Here is a 21,532-nt window from a genome sequence, read left to right on the forward strand (position 1 = left end):
CCGCCTCTCCCAAGAGCTGCTGTCTTCCGGGTCCCTGGCTCCCCTGACCTGAGTGTCAGCTCGCACCTGCACAGCAGGCACCCCCTTGTCTGCCCAGGGCTGCCGGGGCCGTCCAGGCCTGTGGAGCTTAGGCTGGTCCCGAACCGCCTGCAGAGGATCTGGGTGGAAGGAGGCTCTCCACCGCACAGATCTCTTTGAGGCGGGAGCTGCCTTTGGACTTGATACATGGCGGAACCTGGGGCTTCTCCAGCACTAGGGCAGCCCTGAGTCACGGGAAGACACTCAGGCCAGCCCTCCCAGCACCCGCCCCCCACCCTGCGTTGCAATTGAGATTCCTCCAGGGAATTGCCTTCAGGGAAAATGTTCACTATTGGGTAGGTTATGGCTTACACTTAGACAGACGGCATGTTCCTCCGAAAGACAGCTCCTGTGACCAGGCCTCCCTTGAACCTTGCCCTGTGCCCTATCCCCGGTTCCCCTGAACTACGTGGACATGAGCAGTAGGCACCCCTCAGCAGGCCTTGGGCAGCCGGAGCGCTCCAGGCCTGAGGAGTTGGGACCCACCCTCAACCACCTGCACAGCCTCAGTCGTGGAGGCAGCCGCCAGCCCACAAATGTCATTGAGGCGTCAGCTGCAAATTGACAAGTCAGACCCCATCTGAACTTGGTGCCTGATGAGGACCCGACCTTCTCCAGAAACCAGGGCTCCCAGCTGTCTTTGACTGAAGACTCACCTGCACTGCCCTGGGAAGACGGTCGCATTCCCTCCAGCTCTGCCTTCGGGGTGAATATGCCCATTGGGTAGGGTGGGGCTTGGGATTATGGGGCTGCCTTATTCACCCAACAGGCTCCTGCCCCTTGCCATGTTCTAGACCCCTGACCTTCCCTGAACTGCTGGGCGTATGCATGGACGATATACACCACCCCCCCCCAGCAGGTTATGCTGTGTAGTTCAGGGTAGGCATAATCTTGAATAGAAGAGTGCCCCATACCAGTGCCCTACTGTATCTATCTGAGCCTCAATTTCCCAATTAAGACGTGGATAGTAGTCTTTGCAAAGGTCAAGTGAGATAAAAAAAATCCTTGACATCTCTTTGCAAGTGACAAAGCGGCCATGGCCATGTTTTTGCACGTTATAGTTTATACATGGATTTGCTTGATGGTCTTGTCTGCCTCCCCATTTGCATGCCCTCTGGCAAACAGAAATCTGAGACACAGCAGAGTAATTCTGGAGACGCAGGGAAAACGCCAGTTATGAGCAAACCTAGCATTCATACGCAAATTTACCAGGAACCGCTTTACGCTGTCAGCAAAGACATGAAGCAGTTTCGGTGAGGTCACACGTGAAAACAGAACTGTAGAGTTTGAATGTGTGGGATCCCAACTCTCCTTCGTTAAGCACGGAAGGCTTTCTGAGGAAGGAGGGATTTCAGGTAGCATGTAAATATCAGAAAGAGGAGGCCTACAACGCACACCATGTGGGTGAAGTGGTCCACTGACCGGGACGGGACAGCAAGTAGATAGATCTCGTCGATCACCCAGGCTCTTAAGAGAATGCAAGGTGCACGCGGGCCACGTTACGTCTCGCTGAGGTCTCAGGGAGACTTTGAAAGGTGAGGACCTCAACACCGCCGCCCAGATGGGTGTCTCATCCTCTGTAAACGTACAGCTCTCCACTGCCCTTGAAACTGTAGGCTGCTTCGGTGACGAAAAATGAGAGAAAGAGTAATCTGACAGGAGCTCTCCCTCTCTCTCGGATTCTCGCTTCCTCTCCCTGCCCTTTCGCAGCTTCCAGGCCCACCCTGGAGCCACGTAGATAGCTTTCGGGCAAGCCGAAACACTGGTCTTCAGCAAGAAGATTGCTTTTCCAAGCGCAGCAGGCCCAGCTGAAACGGGCTGGCTTCTCCAAAGAACTCTGCTGGCCCTCTAAAAATACCCTGCTGAAGCAAGAGCAGGAGTGGGTGTGGGGAGCAGGGATGATGGGGGCGGGTTCACTAAATTCTAAGAACCATTTGGTCTTTGGGAGACGGGACTCGGGGGTTTCGGACCCTAGCAAAGTGCTTGTTTTCACCGCCCCCTCGGTCCCCCATTTGTCCCTCTCCGTGCTCTGGGATGCAGCTTGGACAGGGCTGTGTCATGCGATGGGCCCAATGGTCTACTCCCCGAAGGCTCTGCCTTAAAAGCAGGTGGATTCTTCCTCCGGAGCTAACCCCTGTCAGTTAGAAAGAAACCCCGTGTTAACATCAGTCTGGGATCCACGTATTGATCTACACGAGGCCCCATGACGCGAGGTCACCATGACGGACGTCACCAAAGCGTGCAGAACTACCTCCTCTGCGGCCAGTAAACTTTCATGAGACTTTCACATTTTAGGTGCCAAACTGCCGGGAGAACGGGCCTCAGAGAATATCCACACCCAATATCAAATGATCGGCTCCGAAGCATCGACCGAAATTGCATTGTAACGTCCTCGGAGGGGTTTCATAAACGATGGCCCGTTGCGGTGGGGCCGGGGGGGGGGGGGGTTGTTTTCCCATCCTATTCAGAAGGCATTTTTGTCCTGACGACTGTTCAGTTATCTCTATCGCTGTCTTTACAGCTGCTCGTCTTGCTTGGGTGGGTCCTTCTCTGAAAGGAAAATCTGCGGCCCCACTTTTTTTCAAGTTCTGCCGCAGAAGACTGCAGACGCTGTTGGGCCGGCGCTTTGCTGCCACCTAGTGTCGGGCCTCGGGGTTGCAGCGGTAAAGAGGTAGAGGCGTCCGGGGCATGCGCTCTGCGGACCTTCACAGTCGGTGGTCCGCCGGTGGTCCGCAGGCTCCCAGATCCAGTGCTGCACGGACACGGGGGTGCAGAGTTCTGGGTTATATGGCTGATTTCAGGAGGCCGACCATGCATACCCAGAGGCAGAAAACCCAAGCCTGCCCCCACCCCCCGCCCCACCTCCAGCCACCCACCCCGCCCCTCGTCCTCACCAGGGCGAGGCCGAGGCCGGTGTGGCCAGCACTCTCCCACTCCCCGCAGACCTTTCCAGTTTGCCCTCGGTGATTTCTCCCGCCCACCTGAATCCCACGCGCTAGGATTGAATCCCCTGAGACCCCCCCCCCTCCTCTGGGCGCCTCAAGCCCCTACAGAAAGTTCTGAGCACTAAAACCAAGGGAGAGAAAGCGATCTTAGTGAAATCCGTGCGCGGAAACCTCCAGGAGACGCCAGCCATCAAGGTGATGAGCCTGCCTTCCTAAGGGCTGGACAGCACCCTGTGACTCAACTACAGACATTCAAGGGAAAAAAGCTAAAGCCAGCTTTACTAAAAATGTCTGCTGGCTGTTTGGGGTCCATCTGCAAATCCAAGTCCCCAGTAGCTCCTGGTGTGTATTCTGTACGGGAACACAACGGGGAACACTCACACAACACTTCCTCAAACCTTTAATAGTAATGCTATGAACTCGGGGCGCCTGGGGGGCTCAGTAGGTTAAGCCTCCACCTCGAACTCGGCTCAGGTTCTGATCTCACGGTAGTGAGGTATAGCCCCACATCGGGCTCAGTGCTGCTGGTGTGGAGCCTGCTTGGGATTCTCTCTCTCTCCCTCTCTCTACCCCTCCTGTGTGTGCTCGCTCACTCTCTCTCTCTCTCAAAATAAATAAAATAAACTTAAAAAAAATAACGCTATGAACTTCACTTACTCAGAAGGATCAGGGTCAGGAAGGTTTAATTCAAATTTTTCGTTATCTGAGAGCTAAGGCAAACACAGTCTCTGATCCAGGAAAGTGGCTTCTGGTAGTTACAACTCTCACCGTCTGTGTCCTGTGAATATTTCTGCTAATACATAGGAAGAAGATTCGGAGATGTGCTGATCAAATTCCATATTGCATAGGCTGGGGAAGACTGACAATGCATCCTGTGACAGAATTTCCTTCGAGAATAATTCAACAGACTTCTAAGAGATGAGACTAAAAGCCTGCCGATAGCTTACTTTTTTTAAGCTGATGGCGCAAATAAAGGATGTGCCAACTTGGCTTGATGGCGGGTGATGGGGTTGCTGACTGCCTTTGACCTGGAACCGCTGTCCAAAAAAACGCCAAACCGGTCTTAGGCGGCGCCGATAAGAGGAAGGTGTCAAAGGCAGGCGCTAAAGTGGTAGGGACGGATTCAATCAGCGATAGGGAAGATTCCAGCAGGAACTGAACTCCGCTTTGACTTGCACAGAGGTAAGTGGGTGTTTTAAAAATTTTTTTAATGTTTATTTATTTTTGACACAGAGAGAGACAGAGCATGAACAGGGGAGGATCAGAGAGAGAGGGAGACACAGAATCCAAAGCAGACTCCAGGTTCTGAGCTGTCAGCCCAGAGCCCGACGCGGGGCTCGAACTCACAGACCGCGAGATCGTGACCTGAGCCGAAGTCGGACGCTCAACCGACTGAGCCACCCAGGCGCCCCAAGTGGGTGTTTTAAAGGGAGTCTGAGGGAATGCGAGGGGAGCCGGAGGGGGAGCAGGGGCCCGGCAGAGTCCGGGAAGTGAAAAATTACAAAAAAGGTGGGAGGGGAGGTGGGTGCAGGTGACACGCACCTGGGCTTGCTAACCGGCGCTTACTGAAGTTAGGCTCCTACCTCTCAGAGGCTGGGAGACCGAGACCCTGCCTTCAAGTGTTACCGGAGCAAACGGGAAATTGTTTGGGCAGCCTTGGGTCTTCTAGCACTCTGTCTCCTGCCCCATCTGTCTGCTTCTCTCCCAGCTGCCCGGAGTCCTCGGCCTCTCCAGCTGCACGGGAGAGAGGGCAACATGGAGGACAGAGGGTGGAAGGTGGCCCCTCCTCGGCAACCTCGGCCATGGCCATCTCTCGTGCACTGGAAGGCCAGCCGAAACTGAACTGGAATCTGACGACGATTTCCAGATTCCTGGGAGAGAGCAAAGAGCGTGGGTCAGGAGGGACCGTGGAGGCGAAGGGGCGGGTGTGACAGAATACAGGGCGCGGCTGTCAAGGTTCTCAGCTCCCCTGGGAGGGAGGGAGCCAAAGGGTGTGTGATTCACCCACACTCAGTGAAGAGTGTGATTTCGGGGCGATGTCACCAGTAAACGGAGTGGGTTTACACCAAGCCCCCTGGCGGGACTGTCAGGACCAAGGACACCTCCCGATGCCTTCCGGGGCCCACACGCCCCTCAGGTTCCTATTTCCTAGAATTTATTTGTGGGGTTCTAACAACCCCTCCTTAGAGCTGAGGCCCGGAGTGAGGGCCGGTATGCGGTCTGCCCCTCGGAGACCCCCAGCGTGCCTCTTTTCTCCCCAGCCAACACTGATTTCACCCGAGGACACCGTCGTCTGCCCCGCACCCGTGTCCTCGCCTGTCTCTCCTGCCTACTGTTTCTCATGTAGGTGGGGAGGCCCCGGTTCTTTTGGTCTTTCCAAGCCAGATACATTTTTTTCTCAGAAACACTAACTTTTACGAGTTGTAAGAGGCTATTTTGGATCGCAAAAGCGGATCTATGTCAGGCGTGGGGGGCAGGGGTAAGTGACGCGTGCCAACAAGGAAGGTTCAGGTAGTTACCTCGGGGGCAGTGGAGAATCTCACTTTTATTCTGCTTCGTGTTAGAGATAATCTAGAAATAAGGGGGCCGTGATGTACATGACCTCACCCTCGAGTTTGTTGGCCCCAGTGTCCTTTCCTCAGAGACCAGAGATAAACAGGAATCCCAAAGACTTTTTAAAAAGGGGGGGGGGGGTGGTGAGCGACAGAGGGGGACGCCACTAGGTGGTATTACCGTAGGCAACTTGTGACATTCCCATACGGCATGTCTGAATGTGAGAACATTCAGCATTAACGTTAATTGAAGGTAACTCTGCCCTCCTCTTTCTCGCACGCTCAGGAATGAAACGCATGAAATCGTCGCGCCCAATTTCAACGTATCAGTCACCCCAGACTCACATAGCCGTTGTCCCCTCCTTCTCCAACCGCCAGCTCTCGCTATATTCCGCTCAGACCCTGCTGCCTCAGGACCCATTTGCGGGATCCTTGCCTAGGCGTCAGTCTTCAATCTGCCCACATAGATCCCGCTTGGGGGCGGGGGGACAGGGCAGTCTTTTCTCCAGAACGCTGGAATGCCATATATTAAGTGGACCCTTTGCCCCATGCTCAGAGGCCTCCGTTCTTCAGGCAAAGGAACAGCGGACGCGCCTAGCCCAGTGCCTGGCAGCTGAGGAAAATTGGGACCATCCCAGGTCCCCTCGGCCCTGAGGCTAAAGCAACTGCCCGGTGACACAAAGCTCAGTGGCAGGCGGCAAATCTGGGGAAAGCGTCTGGTTCTCCACCAGAGGGTTCTCATACCAAGAAGTGCCTTTCCAGCTGGACCCATAGGCCCCCGGTGTTGAAACTTTCTATGTGCAGGGCGTGCTGACGGGCCACTTGAAACACAAAGAGACGTGATCCCTCCGTATCAGGAGGGTGCAGAATAGCCGAAGAGACAGGGTGTGCTCATTGGAAGGGAAATAGCCACCGAAGGTAGTAAATATCACAACGGAAAACACGTCCGCTGGTCGCAGATCACTTCGCGTGGGTTATCTGCTTGGGTTCCTGCTCCAGTAAATCCTTGCGGGGGTTGCTCAGTGACAGCATTGGCCCAAATCTCGCCCCCTTTCTAACTCCTGTACCCCCTCCGCCCCAGTGGAAGCTCAATCCCCTTCTCAGAGATCCCTTGAGGACTCCAGCCTGTCCTCGGCCAAGGCTTCGCTGTTGGGAACCGCTCTCATCTTCCCCAGAGGCTAGAAGGTGTGACCTACATGATGGCTGCTATTCAGGGTTAGACGTCCATCTAGCGGCTAGAGAAATAGGGCTGGATCTTACCTGAGACGCACAGTCAGCCTCTGCAGGGAGGAAGGCTTCCTGATCTGCCCCAGAAGTCATCACTCTGGCCTCATGCTCGCCACGTTGTGCCTGCCTCCGCTGCAGGGTTGACACGCCGTGTCCACGCGGGAGGGAATCGGGTTCTCTTCAGCTCGTTGTCCGCAGCACCCGCGCCTGGCAGAGCCAGTGCCCAGGGGGCATTTGCTGCCTCATCCTGCATTTGGTTGAACTGAGAGGTATCAAAGCCGATGTGAGTTTAACAAGTCACATGTATGGCACCTTTGTTTTTAGGGACCGGCGTCTACTTTAGAATTCGACGCAGCTTACCGGAAGAGGTTTCTTCGTTTGTGGACCAGTGCTGCCAGGTCACTTGTTCGGTCCGTCTTCCGCTCGGATGCCCCTTATTGGCACAGGGTCCACGCTCGATAAGCCCGTGACGTGCCAGCGGAAAACGTGCCTGCCACCCCACGGCACGAGAGGATCAAGAGCAAAGACCCTCCACATTATCATGACCCTATTCCAGGATACTGTTTCCCAGGATGATGAAGTCACAAATTACGTTAGTGACTGCTTCAGAGACGCCCTAACGATCCATGCATCTGAATAATACATGACTCAAATGGTCCCCCAGACCCCCAAATCCTATAAACATCCATCCTGGGTTTTTCTCTTCTAAGACTATCAAGACTCTATCAAGGTGCCAGGGACTCCTTTACTGCAATTAGTAATAAATTCAGTGTTGCTTTGTCAGCAGGCGACCTTGGTGGTCTTTTTGAAGGTTGGCGTACTGCGTTGTATTGAACTGAACCCTGTTCCAGGCCTGGCCCTAAAGCTCTCCTCAGTTCAAGATCAAAAAGCCCCAATCCTTCGTGCGGTTCATTGGAAGGTGCATTGGAATTAAGGTGCGTCGGAAGGGCCACTAGACAATGAATGGACAGATAATGTTCTTTCCAGTAACACAGGGCATTTGTAATGGGTGGGAGGTAAATTATCAAGATTGCACTGTGGATAGATTCTAGTTGCTACAAGAGAGAGGGCCAGATGTCTCTAGGAGGGCCCATCATGGTTGTAATTTGGATACTCTTGCCCAGACCAGAACAGCCTGACAAGAAGAAAGCCACCCATCTCCATGATGGGGTTTATATATTTTTATTTGTTTGTTTGTTTGAGAGAGAGAGCATGCACACGAGCGGGGCAGAGAGGGACAGAGAGAGAGAGAAAATTCCAAACAGGCTCCACGCTCAGCGCAGAACCCAACACGGGGCCCAATCCCACAACCCTGGGATCGTGACCAGAGCCAAAATCAAGAGTTGGACGCTCAACCAACTGAGGCACCCAGGTGCCCATCCATGATGGGGTTTAAGGGTCTGCAGACAGAAATAACCACAGACTACCTCTGAGCACCTGAATCGCCACAGTGTAAGCCTTGTTCCTTTTCACTTCCAGGACCTTGTACTTTAAGCGGAGTTATCATCCCGTCATCATTTCAGCCATTTGCTTTGTTGCCATGCAGTTTAGAGCAAAGCTCTTCTTGGAACAGAGGAAAAATGATCCCAAGAGCCAGAGAGGAAGCCCCAGCTACAAAATGTCAAGGAGCTGGCCATTCCTTGTTCTTAAGTTTCTTGATGTGGAGCACACTCACTGCAGTTGAATGAGACAAAAATGACCCAGATTTGCCACTTGTCTCTGTGTCCACACCCCTTGTGGAAACAAATGGCTTCTTCTAACCAGGAAGCCACATCGGAAGGTCGCATTGAGTGCAAACTACAGTCTTGTCGTATAAAACTACTGAGATTCAGGGTTTTACCTGTTGTAGCATCTAGAATCCTTACAAAGACCGTACCTACCTAGGTAGTAAGGAAAATTAGGTATGTTTAAAATTAACCAGTTTTGTGGCACAAAAACAGACACTCAGATCAGTGGAACAGAATAGAGAACCCAGAAATGGACCCACAAACGTCTGGCCAACTAATCGTTGACAAAGCAGGAAAGAATATCCAATGGAAAAAAGACAGTCTCTTCGGCAAGTGGTGCTGGGAAAACTGGACAGCGATGTGCAGAAAAATGAACTTGGACCATTTTCTTATACCATACACAAAAATAAAGTCAAAATGGATGAAAGACCTAAACGTAAGACAGGAAGCCATCAAAATCCTCGAGGAGAAAGCAGGCAAAACCTCTTTGACCTTGGCCACAGCAACTTCTTACTCAACACATCTCCGGAGGCAAGGGAAACAAAAGCAAAAATGAACTATTGGGACCTCATCAAAATAAAAAGCTTCTGCACAGCGAAGGAAACAATCAGCTAAACTAAAAGGCAACCGATGGAATGGGAGAAGATATTTGCAAATGACATATCAGATAAAGGCTTAGTATCCAAAATCTGTAAAGAGCTTATCAAACTCAACACCCCAAAAAACAAATAATCCAGTGAAGAAATGGGCAAAAGACAAGAATAGACACTTCTCCAAAGACATCCAGATGGCCAACCGACACATGAAAAAAATGCTCAACATCACTCATCATCAGGGAAATACAAATCAAAATCACAATGAGATGCCACCTGACACCTATCAGAATGGCTAACATTAACAATTCAGGCAACAACAGATGTTGGCGAGGATGTGGAGAAAGAGGAACCCTTTTGCACTGCTGGTGGGAATGCAAACTGGTGCAGCCACTCTGGAAAACAGTATGGAGGGTCCTCAAGCAATTAAAAATAGAACTACCCTATGACCCAGCAATTGCATTAGTAGGTATTTACCCAAGGGATACAGGTGTGCTGTCTCAAAAGGGCACAAGCACCCCAATTTTTATAGCAGCTCTATCAACAATAGCCAAAGTATGAAAAGAGCACAAATGTCCATCGATGGATGAATGGATAAAGAAGATGTGGTATATACATACACTAGAGTATTACTCGGCAATCGAAAAGAATGAAATCTTGCCATTTGCAACTACGTGAATGGAACTAGAGGGTATTGTGCTAAGCGAAATTAGTCAGAGAAAGACAAGTATCATATGACTTCACTCATATGAGGACTTTAAGACACAGAACAGATGGACATAAGGGAAGGGAAGCAAAAATAATATAAAAACAGGGAGGGGGACGAAACAGAAGAGACTCTTAAATATAGAGAACAAACAGAGGGTTGCTGGAGGGGTTGTGGGAGGGGGGACGGGCTAAATGAGTCAGGGGCATTAAGGAATCTACTCCTGAAATCATTGTTTGCACTATATGCTAACTAATTTGGATGTAACTTTAAAAATTTTTTTTAAATTAACCAGTTTTTTTTTTAATCAGACATAGGGATTACACAAACAATATGGGGTAGGAAGCTAATGAGGGAAAGATCTGTTTGATCATCAGATGGATTTTGTGCTGAACATTTTGTTAATGTTTATTTAATTTTGAGAGAGAGAGACAGAGCAGGAGTTGAGGAGGGGCAGAGAGAGAGAGAGAGAGAGAGGGAGACACAGAATCCGACGCAGGCTCCAGGCTCCGAGCTGTCAGCACAGAGCCCGATGGGGGCTTGAACCCACGAACCACAAGATCATGACCTGAGCCGAAGCTGGACGCTCAACCGACTGAACCACCCAGGCGCCCCTCGATTCTGGAATATTTTAAACAGCAGGCTAAGGAGTGTGACCTTTATATTTACGTCGGTGACTGTGGGCCCTTGAAGATTTCTGAGCAGTGACGTGACACAATCCAAATTAAAGACGGCACCACCAGCCTTGCAGGATGCCGGGAAGGCAGAGAGCCAAATCCGTGGCCACAGCCCAGGAACGTGCTAGCAAGTGTCTGAATGACAGCAGCGTTTCCGGACAATTCTCCGTGGAGCCATCACATCTTACTTTGCAAAATAGTGTGAAAATGTGCTATAAACTCCAAAGCATCCAAAGCACGGTACAAATATCAGCCTCATTACCATTCACATCATTAAACGTAAAGGGACGGGCTGAAGTTCCAGTAAGCCAATGTTTGCTGCTTAATCAAGCAACCCACAGAATAGCTGGATCGCAGGGAGGGGGCAGAAGGTTAAATGATGCTAGAGTGAGGTTGGGAGGTGGGGGGGGAAGGGCTAAGGCTTAAAACAGCCCCAGGCTCCCCATCGGCATGGAAAATTCGGAGTCATCCCTGTGAGAACCAATGGGGAACATTTGCTGAGGGGAGGAGGAGACGTACAGATATTCTGGGAAAATTGTTGAAAAGATTCTGCCATAAATAATGGTTAGTAAGCATAACATTGTATTTTAGTTGGGGGGGGGCACCTGGGTGGCTCAGCTGGTTGAGCACCTGACTTTGGCTCGGGTCATGATCTCGTGGTTCGTGGGTTCGAGCCCCGCGTCGGGCTCGCTGCTGTCAGCATGGAGCCCGCTTCAGATCCTCTGTCCCTCTCTCCCTCTCTATCTCTCTCTCTCTGCCCCTCCCCTGCTCGTGCTCTCTCCCTCTCAAGACTAAACTAACATTTAAATTTATTTTATTTTTTTTAGTGTTTACTTCTTTATTTTGAGAGAGAGAGGGAGAGAGAGCAGGGGAGGGGCAGAGAGAGAGGGAGACACATAATAGCTCAGCACGGAGCCCGACACAGGGCTCGATCCCCACACCCTGAGGTCGTGACCCGAGCTGAAATCAGGAGTCAGACACTCGACCGACTCAGCCACCCAGGCGCCTCTAAAATTGTATCTGAAACACACTCTGTCCGTGGTTTATTTCTCCTAACTGCATTTGTCCCCCGGGGGACAGGCTTCGTCGGTTAGATCCACAAACTGCATCACGGAAACACTGATCAGCAGCTCTGGAGAAATGGGGACACAGAGAGCTCAGCCAGGATCGAGGGGGGCAGCTCTCAACCCCCAAACCTCGCTCACTGTTGGAGGCCACAGCCTTTTTAAAGGACCCCGATGTCCACCCGAGATACACTGCAAGGAGGAAGTATGGAATTTGGATTTTCTTTAGAATGTGGCTAGAACGGGAATGGAAGCATCACCCCGCAGAGGCACGGGGGGGGGCTTTTTCACCCTGCTGCCTTCTAAGTGCATTGCACTGAAATATTTACGCTTGCTGCTTTGCAGATAGAGAGGATCATATAAATGCTAAACCGACAACATTATTAATTTATTGGATATCTACAGGCCTATATCTCCAGGAACGTCAGGGAGTCTTTAAACAACAAATCATGTTTTTAAAAAAAACACCAAGATGAAATGTGATGAAGTCAGCAGGAATGAATGGCTACTGAATAAAGGACAGAAGCAGGAGGTCAAAATAGAAGAGAGTTCGTGTCCCTTCAGAAACACTCGGGGAGCATCTACCAGAGAACGGGTGTCTGCGTTTGTTGTTAAATACAAAGTAGAGACACAGGGGCCGTTCTGGGGGAACTCCATCCAGTGAGGGAGAAGGATGCCTAAAAAAAAAAAATAAAACAGAGGCAATTATAGGAACCCTGACCTTCAGAAGGCAACGTTGTCCACAAAAGACTGAGCTTGGGAAAGTCCAACTGGCATAGAAAGAATTATGTGGAAGATTATCCACCCTTGTCTGGGCTCTGAGTGGGAGAAAAGTTCTCCCGTGCTAGTCTAAAACTTTGAATTGAGATGTTGGATTTAGCGTCAGTCAGGCTAAAACCTTGGATCTGAGGCTCTGGACTTCGCGTTGGGTCAAAATTTAGGAACAAGCAAACGCCAAGTGGAAAAGGTAACATTAAAACTGGGACTGGACAGGGGCACCCGGGTGGCTCAGTTGGGTAAGCATCCGACTCTTGATTTCGGCACAGGTCATGGGCTCACAACTTGTGAGACTGAGCCCCACATCGGACTCCACGCTGAGAGCTCAGAGCGTGCTTGGGATTCTCGCTCTGCCTCGCTCTCTGCCCCTCCCCGCTGCTTGCGTGCTCTCTCTCTCTTTTTTCTCCCTCTCTCTCAAGATAAATAAACATTTATAAAACAAACAAACAAACAAACCGGGACTAGACTGCTGTGGCAGAGGGGTTTCTCCAACAATGGCCCCAAGAACGGTTCCCGGGGCCACATTCGCTTCTCTCTCCTCGATTATCCAAAGGTAGAGCCCGCATTCCCTCCGAATTAAATCTGGGTTGGTTGGGACGGGGACAGAAGTGATGCTAGGCCCTCCAAGGCCAGGTCATAAAAGACAAGACAGTATTTTTTTTTTAAGCAGACTTTATTTAGGAGAGCGGTTTCAGGGTTCACAGAAAACTCCAGAGGAAGGTGCAGACCCGTCCCATACCCCCCTGCCTTCACACACGCACAGCCTCCCCCACCCCCATTACGCATGTCTCCCCCCCCACCCCCGAGTCGTCACCACCGATGACCACACCGCCTGCCTCCCGAGCACCCAAACTCCACATCAGGGCTCACGTTCTGTGGGTCGGACAAACGAATACCGTGCAACCGTCACTAGACTACCCTGCACACACCATATGCCCTGGAAACACCACAAAGGCGCTAGTCACCGCCCTAGCAATCCTCCGTGCTCCCCCTATCCATCCCTCACTCCTCCTCCCCACCCCAATCCCTGGCCACCCTGCTGCTTTTCCCGTAACCCCTGCCCTCTTAACCAGCTTCTTTCCCGATTCTCTTCCGGGGGTTCCCTCGCGTCCGGCCTCCCCGCCAGGAGCCCGGATGCAGACGTTCCAGACACTTCCCGCTGAGGTCCCAGGTATTGTGGATCAGAGAACGGCCGCCCCGGCTCTGCCCATTTCGAATTCCTGTCCAGCAGAAGCACCCTACGTGGCTGCGGTTTCAATGTCCCCCCCCCCCCCCCGAAGCTTGCGGTGGCTAGTCCGGCCGCAGCAGCAGTCAGAACAGCGGGGGCGTGAGCCAGACGCGAGTGTCAACCTTCCTCGAAAAAACACGCTCACGAGTGCACAAACACGCAAGTGAGAACTGCGTCACGAATGTCAGGCCGCAGCCCCCGCAGGGCTGCAGCGTCAGACGCCAAGAACCCAAGATGGCAATGCGACGATCAGGAAGGGCGCATAAAGGGAGCCTCTGTGAAGTGACTCAGGGGCGCCTGGGTGGCTCAGTCGGTTACGTGTGCAACCAGCGGCAGCTCCGCTCATGGGTTCGGGCCCCGCGTCAGGCTCTGTGCTGGCCGCTCAGAGCCCGGAGCCGGCTTCGCTGCTCTTGTCTGTTTTCAAATAGAGGAATCTGCACAGTTAACTCATGTAACCAACACCGCTGATCAAAGGGTGTGGTGGGGTTGGTTTTTGTTTTGGGGGCGGAGAGTCGGTAGGAATATTTTAGAGCAGTTCCTTTCGTCTTCACAACTAGCTAGTGGTCATTTCATGCAAATTTCTAATTGTAGAGCAGTTCCTTTCGTCTTCACAACTAGCTAGTGCTCATTTCATGCAAATTTCTGGAACTGTCAGTTTTTGGAAAGCTCCGATCAAGTTTCTTTTACGTCTGAGCCCTTGCACATACATCTGTCTTTCTGGTACTGCTACAGGTTTGTGCCTTAGAAACACAAAAACTCTAATCCATCTTCCATAACTTCCGTCACAAGAGAAAGAACCGTGGTGCATTGATGCTTATTTTTTATGCTCCACTGAGTATATTCCTGGCAGGAGACAATTTCCATTTGGACTAGGTGTCAGTGATCACCACATTCTCCTACTGACAGGTCCGTACACGGGACGGCTGGATGAAATTTCCACAGAGCACCTTCTGGGTCTGCACATCTCAGTCTTGTTTCTCTTCCATGACCCAAACTCTACGCCAGGCGCCGTAGGACGTGTTTGTATCACAGTGTAGTCCCTGGCACTAAATTTCCATGTCACGAACAGTAGGAGTCTGGCCGGATGCCATGTGTCTCACGGGGCGGGGGGTCCAGCAATAATAGGGAAGAGAACCCCATACACATATTTCCCTAACTCCAAACTAAATGGGTTTCCAGCTCAGTTTCCCTTTAGTCAGATGCCAAAAATGCCCGACACCGCTCGCCACAAAGAGAGGCGTTACGGAAGGGAGTGAAAAGAAAACCTGGCATTGACCAAGATGCATCAAAATCTCTTACAATTGCAAATTTTACAAAAATATATGAGCATATTGTTGTGCCCTCTCCCAGGGCATTGGAGGAGGCTTATACAAACAAGGGGACCCATGGCTAAGTCTCACTAGCTTTACTGTAGATCCAGGCTTATCAAGAAAGAAACACCGTCCAGAACCTGTAAAGAAAGGTTGAACTACGCATAAGAATTACGGACGTAAGAAATGAAACCGCTCTTCATAGAAGAGGCAGCCCAGACGGCCATCATGCTCTGCCAAGATATTCAACCTCAACAAACATGAAAATTAAGACAACCAGATGAAATGTTATGCCGTGCAAACTGGATCATGTTAATAGCTCAGTAATGCAGGATGTCGGCAACGTTGGAGACTTACATATGGCTGCTGGACTGTAAGTTGATACGACTTGACCATACTGACCAAAGTTGAATCGCACAGCATCCCTAAGTTTCTGGGGAGTCCCCAGAGCAGACCCCCACACACCTGCGCACAAGAGACATGCACAAGGATGTTCACTGCAGCACTGTTTGTGACATAAAGCAAGAGGAGACTAACTGTCTGGGTACAGGAGTGACAAATCGTCTAAGATTTGTTCATAAAATTGAAAACGATCCAACCAATGATAATGAAACCACTACAATGAATTAACGGGTTAATTTTTCGGTTTTAGAAATATGGATATAATATTTGTCAAGTAGGCTTCATTCCCAGTGGAGCCCAACACGGGGCTTGAACTCATGACACTGAGACCAAGACCTGAGCTGAAATCAGCTGTGGGATGCTTAACTGACTGAGCCATCCAGGGGCCGGCCCCATTATGGATATAATTTTCAATCATTTAATTTAAATCATATAATTTTGAATCATCTCAATCAAATCACATCAATGTCAAATGACTTATAGAGGTTAATATCACTTACCCACAATTTAAGAGACATATAACAGTTGTTTGTATTAGTTATAGAGTCATATATACTAGGAAACTTACCAGAACGTACATGGGAATGATATACATCTGTAGCAGGATTCTCTCACAGGCTTTTTAATTTCCAGGAAGCAACCTGATTCATGCCGGCCCTGCTCGATTGGGTTCGCACCCAAAGAACTGAGCCCCGAACGTCACGCGGCATGGTTTTTTCTACATTTGCTATTTCTTTGTCTCCCATATACGGCAACACACACAGACATGCAGTCCGATTAAGTAGTCTCGGTTTACGAGGTCATGAGGGATGTTGTCACGGAGGCGCATAGCCAGGTTACTTTGAAGTTTTCTCTCCCTTTGTTTTCTCTCTCCTTAGGGAGGAGACGGTAACCACACACTCACTTCAAGACTGTGGCTACTGTCAAAAACTGTGAAGGATCTCAGATTTTGCCCTCCTTCCAAACGAGCAACGTAGCCCGCCAGGGCCAGGGTCACGGATGTCGGAAAGAGACACGGGATTCCTGGGTCAGAGACAAAGGACTTCAACCCTCAAGGCAGAGCAGGCGGCGGGCACTTCACGTTTGCATTGGTTCCCCCTGCTTCCCAAGGTCCGCGGGGGTGATGCTAAGTGGCCCAGGTGGGGGCCAGGGTTCTGATTATAGCTGAGGAACCCCAAACCTGTATGATTTTTATCTGTACACAGCCTAACACACACACACACACACGCGCGCGCACGCGTGCACACATCCATACGTAATCTACCGGTTCTGCCTCTCCGGTGGAACGCCGACTGGTACGGATGCCATCTGACTCTGTCAAATCTGCTGCTACGGGACTCGGTCTTATACAGATGAGGAAATCGAAGTCCGCTGACGTGAGTTGCTCCGTGCCGGTGCCAGAGCTGGGATGGAAATTCACGTCCCTCTCTCTGTGCCCATTGCTCTCAGTACTCTTTCCTCTGTGCTGTTTACGCCAACATTCCCCAGAGGCGAAACTGTATTGGTCTTCGAGATCTTCGCTGCAGAGAATCTTTACTCCTTACAGCGTTAAACTTAAAACCCTCTGGGGTGCCTGGCGGACCCGGTCAGCAGAGGGTGTGACGCGTGATCTCGGGGTGGTGAGTTCGAGCCCCACCCTGGGTGGAGCGATTACTTAAAAATAAAATCTTCGGAAAGAAATCTTCTGCACAGATGCAAACACTTGCCTGTCCATGCAAGCTCTGCTGAGCCTCGGCGACAAAAATGGCCAATTCTCTTGTCCCTAGTCCAATTCCAGATGCTTGGTGGGTCCTCACGCGGTGATTTACAAGTTAGAAGTGGGTTACTTGCTCATTTAGTGCCCTGTCCCTGGTCCTCTCTGTCGTCACCACCAACTGCAGAGGAAGGGGACACAGCGGCCCCAGGTAAAAATGATTGCTACACGCCCTCCACACCTGCTGATTCTCCCCTCATTCTGTGCTTTCTTATTGTCTTTGGCTGCCGCCCATAGCCAAGTGTGATGCAGCCATCAATAGTCACTTCACCTCGATCTGATGTCCTCCTCTCTGGAACTCGCTTAATTACTAGCTAAGTGACCTGATAATTTGTACGGCCAGCAGTATTGTAAGCCAGAAAAAATTAACTAGATATTCGCCACAGATAATCTTGACATAATAGAAGAGGGTTTGTTTGGTTTTTTTGGTCTCAACCCAAAAGAATCACAAATTGGGGCGGGGCGGGGGGGGGGGACTAGAGTAGGTCAGGCTCCAGGAGATACATTCTTAGGGGGTTCTTTTTCATTGGCTTTCAAATCCTCTCACTTGTTATGACCGACTCCATTCATGGGTGATGCTAAACCAGTGTTTTTTTTCATCTGAAAAGTGAATGGATTACAAGAGATGCATTCTAAAACCCCTGTGACAAAACCACCCTTCGGCCACCAGCAGTGTGCAGGGGCTAAATTTACTTTGCCATGGTGTGGTCGTCATTGGGGGAGAGGGAGAGAGTAAGGATCTGTTCTCACAGATCCTTTTCAGAAGGTAGACACTCTCCCTGCCAGTGATCCAGAGAGAAGGTGGGAAACCGCAGAAGAAACATGCCAGCGTTCTTCTGGGCATCCGGTTTGGAGATCAATGAATTTCACTGTCTGCTAAGAGTATTTTGACTAGTGAGCGAAAAGATAATCTTCCAGAAAGGACGGCTGGGTGGGAGCTCGACAGGGAACTACAGACACAGAATTCAGACGCAAAGCAGTCCTTCCCATCGGATTCCATGTATACGAAGGTCAAGAACAGGTTAAACTAATGGTCAGAAGAGTGTTCCTCTTGGAGGTATCACCTTGGAAAAGGGCAGCCTTCTGGGCTGCTGAAAACATTCTATACCTTGATCTTGTTGAGAGTTCTGTAAGTAGTTACATTTGTAAGCATTCATCAAGCCATATGCTTAAGGTTTATTTACTTCCTGAATTAGTTACATCTCAATACAAATTTTAAAACATCTTAAATAGATTCCAAGAAAAATGAAGGTTATTGAATTCCTGGTAGAAGAAAAACTTGGTAGTTTTCTAAATGCATGTAACCTGTTAGGTTTAGTTTCCCCCTATAAGCACTAAGCTTCTAGAAAAAAGAAAAAGACCTTCCAGCCTGGTTTGTGGGTCACTGTGGAATGGTCATGTGTCCTCACCTGAGCCAGCCATAGAGCCCAGCACAGTAGAGGCTGTGGTGATTTGAAAGATTGGTCAGAAATCTAGAAGCTGGAAACTCAAACTGCCCCTCCTCATAGAACATTCTCTCTCCATTGCCAACCCAAGGGGATCTGGGTTCGATTCTGCTAGGGAGAACAACGGTTTCCCTTCCCGGTCCCTTCTGTACTTTGGTGCTCGTGATCCAAGATCCTAACAGCAGCCCAAGAGCCAGGATGTGTATGCTATCACCAGGGAGACGAGCTGAGAGCCGTGGGACCTTGACCGTGCCCGAACTAGGAGCCAGCCCCAGCATGGAGACAGCCTCCACGAGCCAACCAGAGAGAGAGGTTGGTCCAGCTGGAGCGTGCCTTGCGCTTAGCACAGAATCTTGCCAGTAGAGACCCGCAGAGACCGTATGTTGGATCCTCCCGTGGGAAAGTCTTTACCTAAAGGGATGATCTCCCTTTTCTAGGTTAGACCAGCGGCGCGCGCTAACAAAGCTTTCTACTCGCCACGGTTTGTTTTTTTTGTTTTTTTTCAACTTTTTTTTTTTTTTTTTGGGGGGACAGAGAGAGACAGAGCATGAACGGGGGAGGGGCAGAGAGAGAGGGAGACACAGAATCCATCGGAAACAGGCTCCAGGCTCCGAGCCATCAGCCCAGAGCCTGACGCGGGGCTCGAACTCACGGACCGCGAGATCGTGACCTGGCTGAAGTCGGACGCTTAACCGACTGCGCCACCCAGGCGCCCCAACTCGCCACGGTTTTTAACCATTGGCCTTAAGAGGTGTTTCCAATTCCATTTTGTTCACGATAAATGGCAAGGTTCAGCTCCATTTCCTCCACCTTGAAGGCGTTTTTGGTGCCTTTGTGTAGGCCTAACACACAGGCCTAACGTGGCCTCTAACACAGTGAAACTTGGAATTAACGAGCCTCTGCGTGACCGTGTTGGGCCGGCGTAAATGGGACACCCGCAGCGAGTGACAGAAACCCCCAAACCAACCAACTCAGCAGGAATGGAATGTGGGCCCCTGCCCCCCGCCCACTGAACGCCTGCCGAGTGGGAGGAGGGGAGGCAGTCTCCCCAAGAGTGTGGGGAGGGGGGGTGCAATTCTTGTCCCAGAAGGCCGGGGTGCCGGGCAGACAAACATGTCTCTATAACGAGGCTCGGAAAGATTTAATACCCTCAGACCACAGAGGCTCTTCCCTGCACCTTTTTCGGCACCGCATATCCGCCCCCCACCCCCACCCCCCGGACCTCTGCTCCAGGAAGCACATGCTCGCTCCGTCTACCAACCCCACCAACCGGCCTGGGGCCAGCAAGGGGCTCAGGAAGGTGGGAAGGGGGTAACGCGAATAAGAGGGAGGGCGCTGAGACAAATGCCAGAATAATGCCCCAGGTGCCATTTTCCAGCTTTGACACCCAGTCCCTAAGCCAGAATCCGGATCCTGCACAAATGCGCTATTTCAACCCGCTCATACTCACCCAAATCGAGTCCAGTCTTGGGGGAAAGTGGCAAACACCCACTGCCTCAAATATCTTTTATTGAGATTTGTTTTAACGGCATAGCTTTTACACTCTCCTCATATCAGCACCTCCCCTCCCCTCCGCTCAGTCCCAGGAGGTGCCCCCGGAGCGACAGGAAGCCCCTGGAAGCATCTGGAAGGCCTGGCATAGGTATGGTGTGGCGGGCAGAGGCCTTTGGTGGCGAGGCCGGCTCACCGGGAGCGGGGAGGGCTGCGGAAGCCACACGGACCAAATAAAGACCCCACGAGGGGAGACACCTTCGACAGAGCAGGCTCTAGGGAGAGTTACAAATCTCTACTGCCTGCCTGCCTAAAAGAATTGTATTAACTCTTTATTCCGGTGCGATTTACGTTTCTCTTCAACTCAGTGTGACAGGCTTCAATCTCTGAAGCGACATCACTGTTGTCTTGTAACAAGCTGCATGAGCAAGGAGGTGCTGTAAAAGCTCCTGGGTGGCTCAGTCGGTTACGCGTCCGACTTCAGCTCAGGTCATATCTCCTGGTTCACGAGTTCAAGCCCTGCGTCGGGCTCTGTGCTGACAGCTCAGAGCCTGGAGCCTGCTTCGGATTCTGTGTGTTCCTCTCTCTCTGCCCTACCCCCGCTCTCACTCTCTCTCTTTGTCTCTCTCTCTCTCAAAAATAATAAACATTTTAAAATATTTATTTATTTTTTTTTTAATTTTTTTTTTTCAACGTTTTATTTATTTTTGGGACAGAGAGAGACAGAGCATGAACGGGCGAGGGGCAGAGAGAGAGGGAGACACAGAATCGGAAGCAGGCTCCAGGCTCTGAGCCATCCGCCCAGAGCCCGACGCGGGGCTCGAACCCACGGACCGCGAGATCGTGACCTGGCTGAAGTCAGGCGCTCAACCGACTGCGCCACCCAGGCGCCCCTAAAATATTTATTTTTTAAACAAGCTCCAGGGGCGCCTGGGTGGCGCAGTCGGTTAAGCGTCCGACTTCAGCCAGGTCACGATCTCGCGGTCCTTGAGTTCAAGCCCCGCGTCGGGCTCTGGGCTGATGGCTCAGAGCCTGGAGCCTGTTTCCGATTCTGTGTCTCCCTCTCTCTCTGCCCCTCCCCCGTTCATGCTCTGTTTCTCTCTGTCCCAAAAATGAATAAACGTTGAAAAAAAATTAAAAAAAAAAAAAAAAAAAAAAAAAAGCTCCAAAGTTAGTCTAGGACGTCAGAGACTCCATCAGTCATTAAATGACTTAGGCAATCAAGGGTTGTTCTCCCAGGCAGAAATTAGCCCCGAACTATCTGGAGAAAACACCAGAAAGCATAATGATCTGGCTGCATGGCCCACACCATGCAAATAGAGACCCTCGATGCAGAACCAGCTGTCATTTCGTGTGTTTAAAAAGCATCCCAGGTTTGGGGCGGCTGGGTGGACCAATCGGCTAATTGTCTGACCTCAGCTCGGGTCACGTTCTCGGGGTTGTGTGAGTTCGAGCCCCGCGTCGGGCTCTGCGCTGACAGCTCAGGGCCCGGAGCCCGCTTCAGAATCTGTGTCTCCTTCTCTCTCTGCCCCTCCCCCGTTCACGCTTTGTCTCACT

The sequence above is a fragment of the Lynx rufus genome, unplaced genomic scaffold (genome assembly GCF_022079265.1).
Source record: "Lynx rufus isolate CCGP_SWC_20201006 ecotype Redwood Valley unplaced genomic scaffold, mLynRuf1.p SCAF_15, whole genome shotgun sequence".
NCBI classification, from domain to species: domain Eukaryota; kingdom Metazoa; phylum Chordata; class Mammalia; order Carnivora; family Felidae; genus Lynx; species Lynx rufus.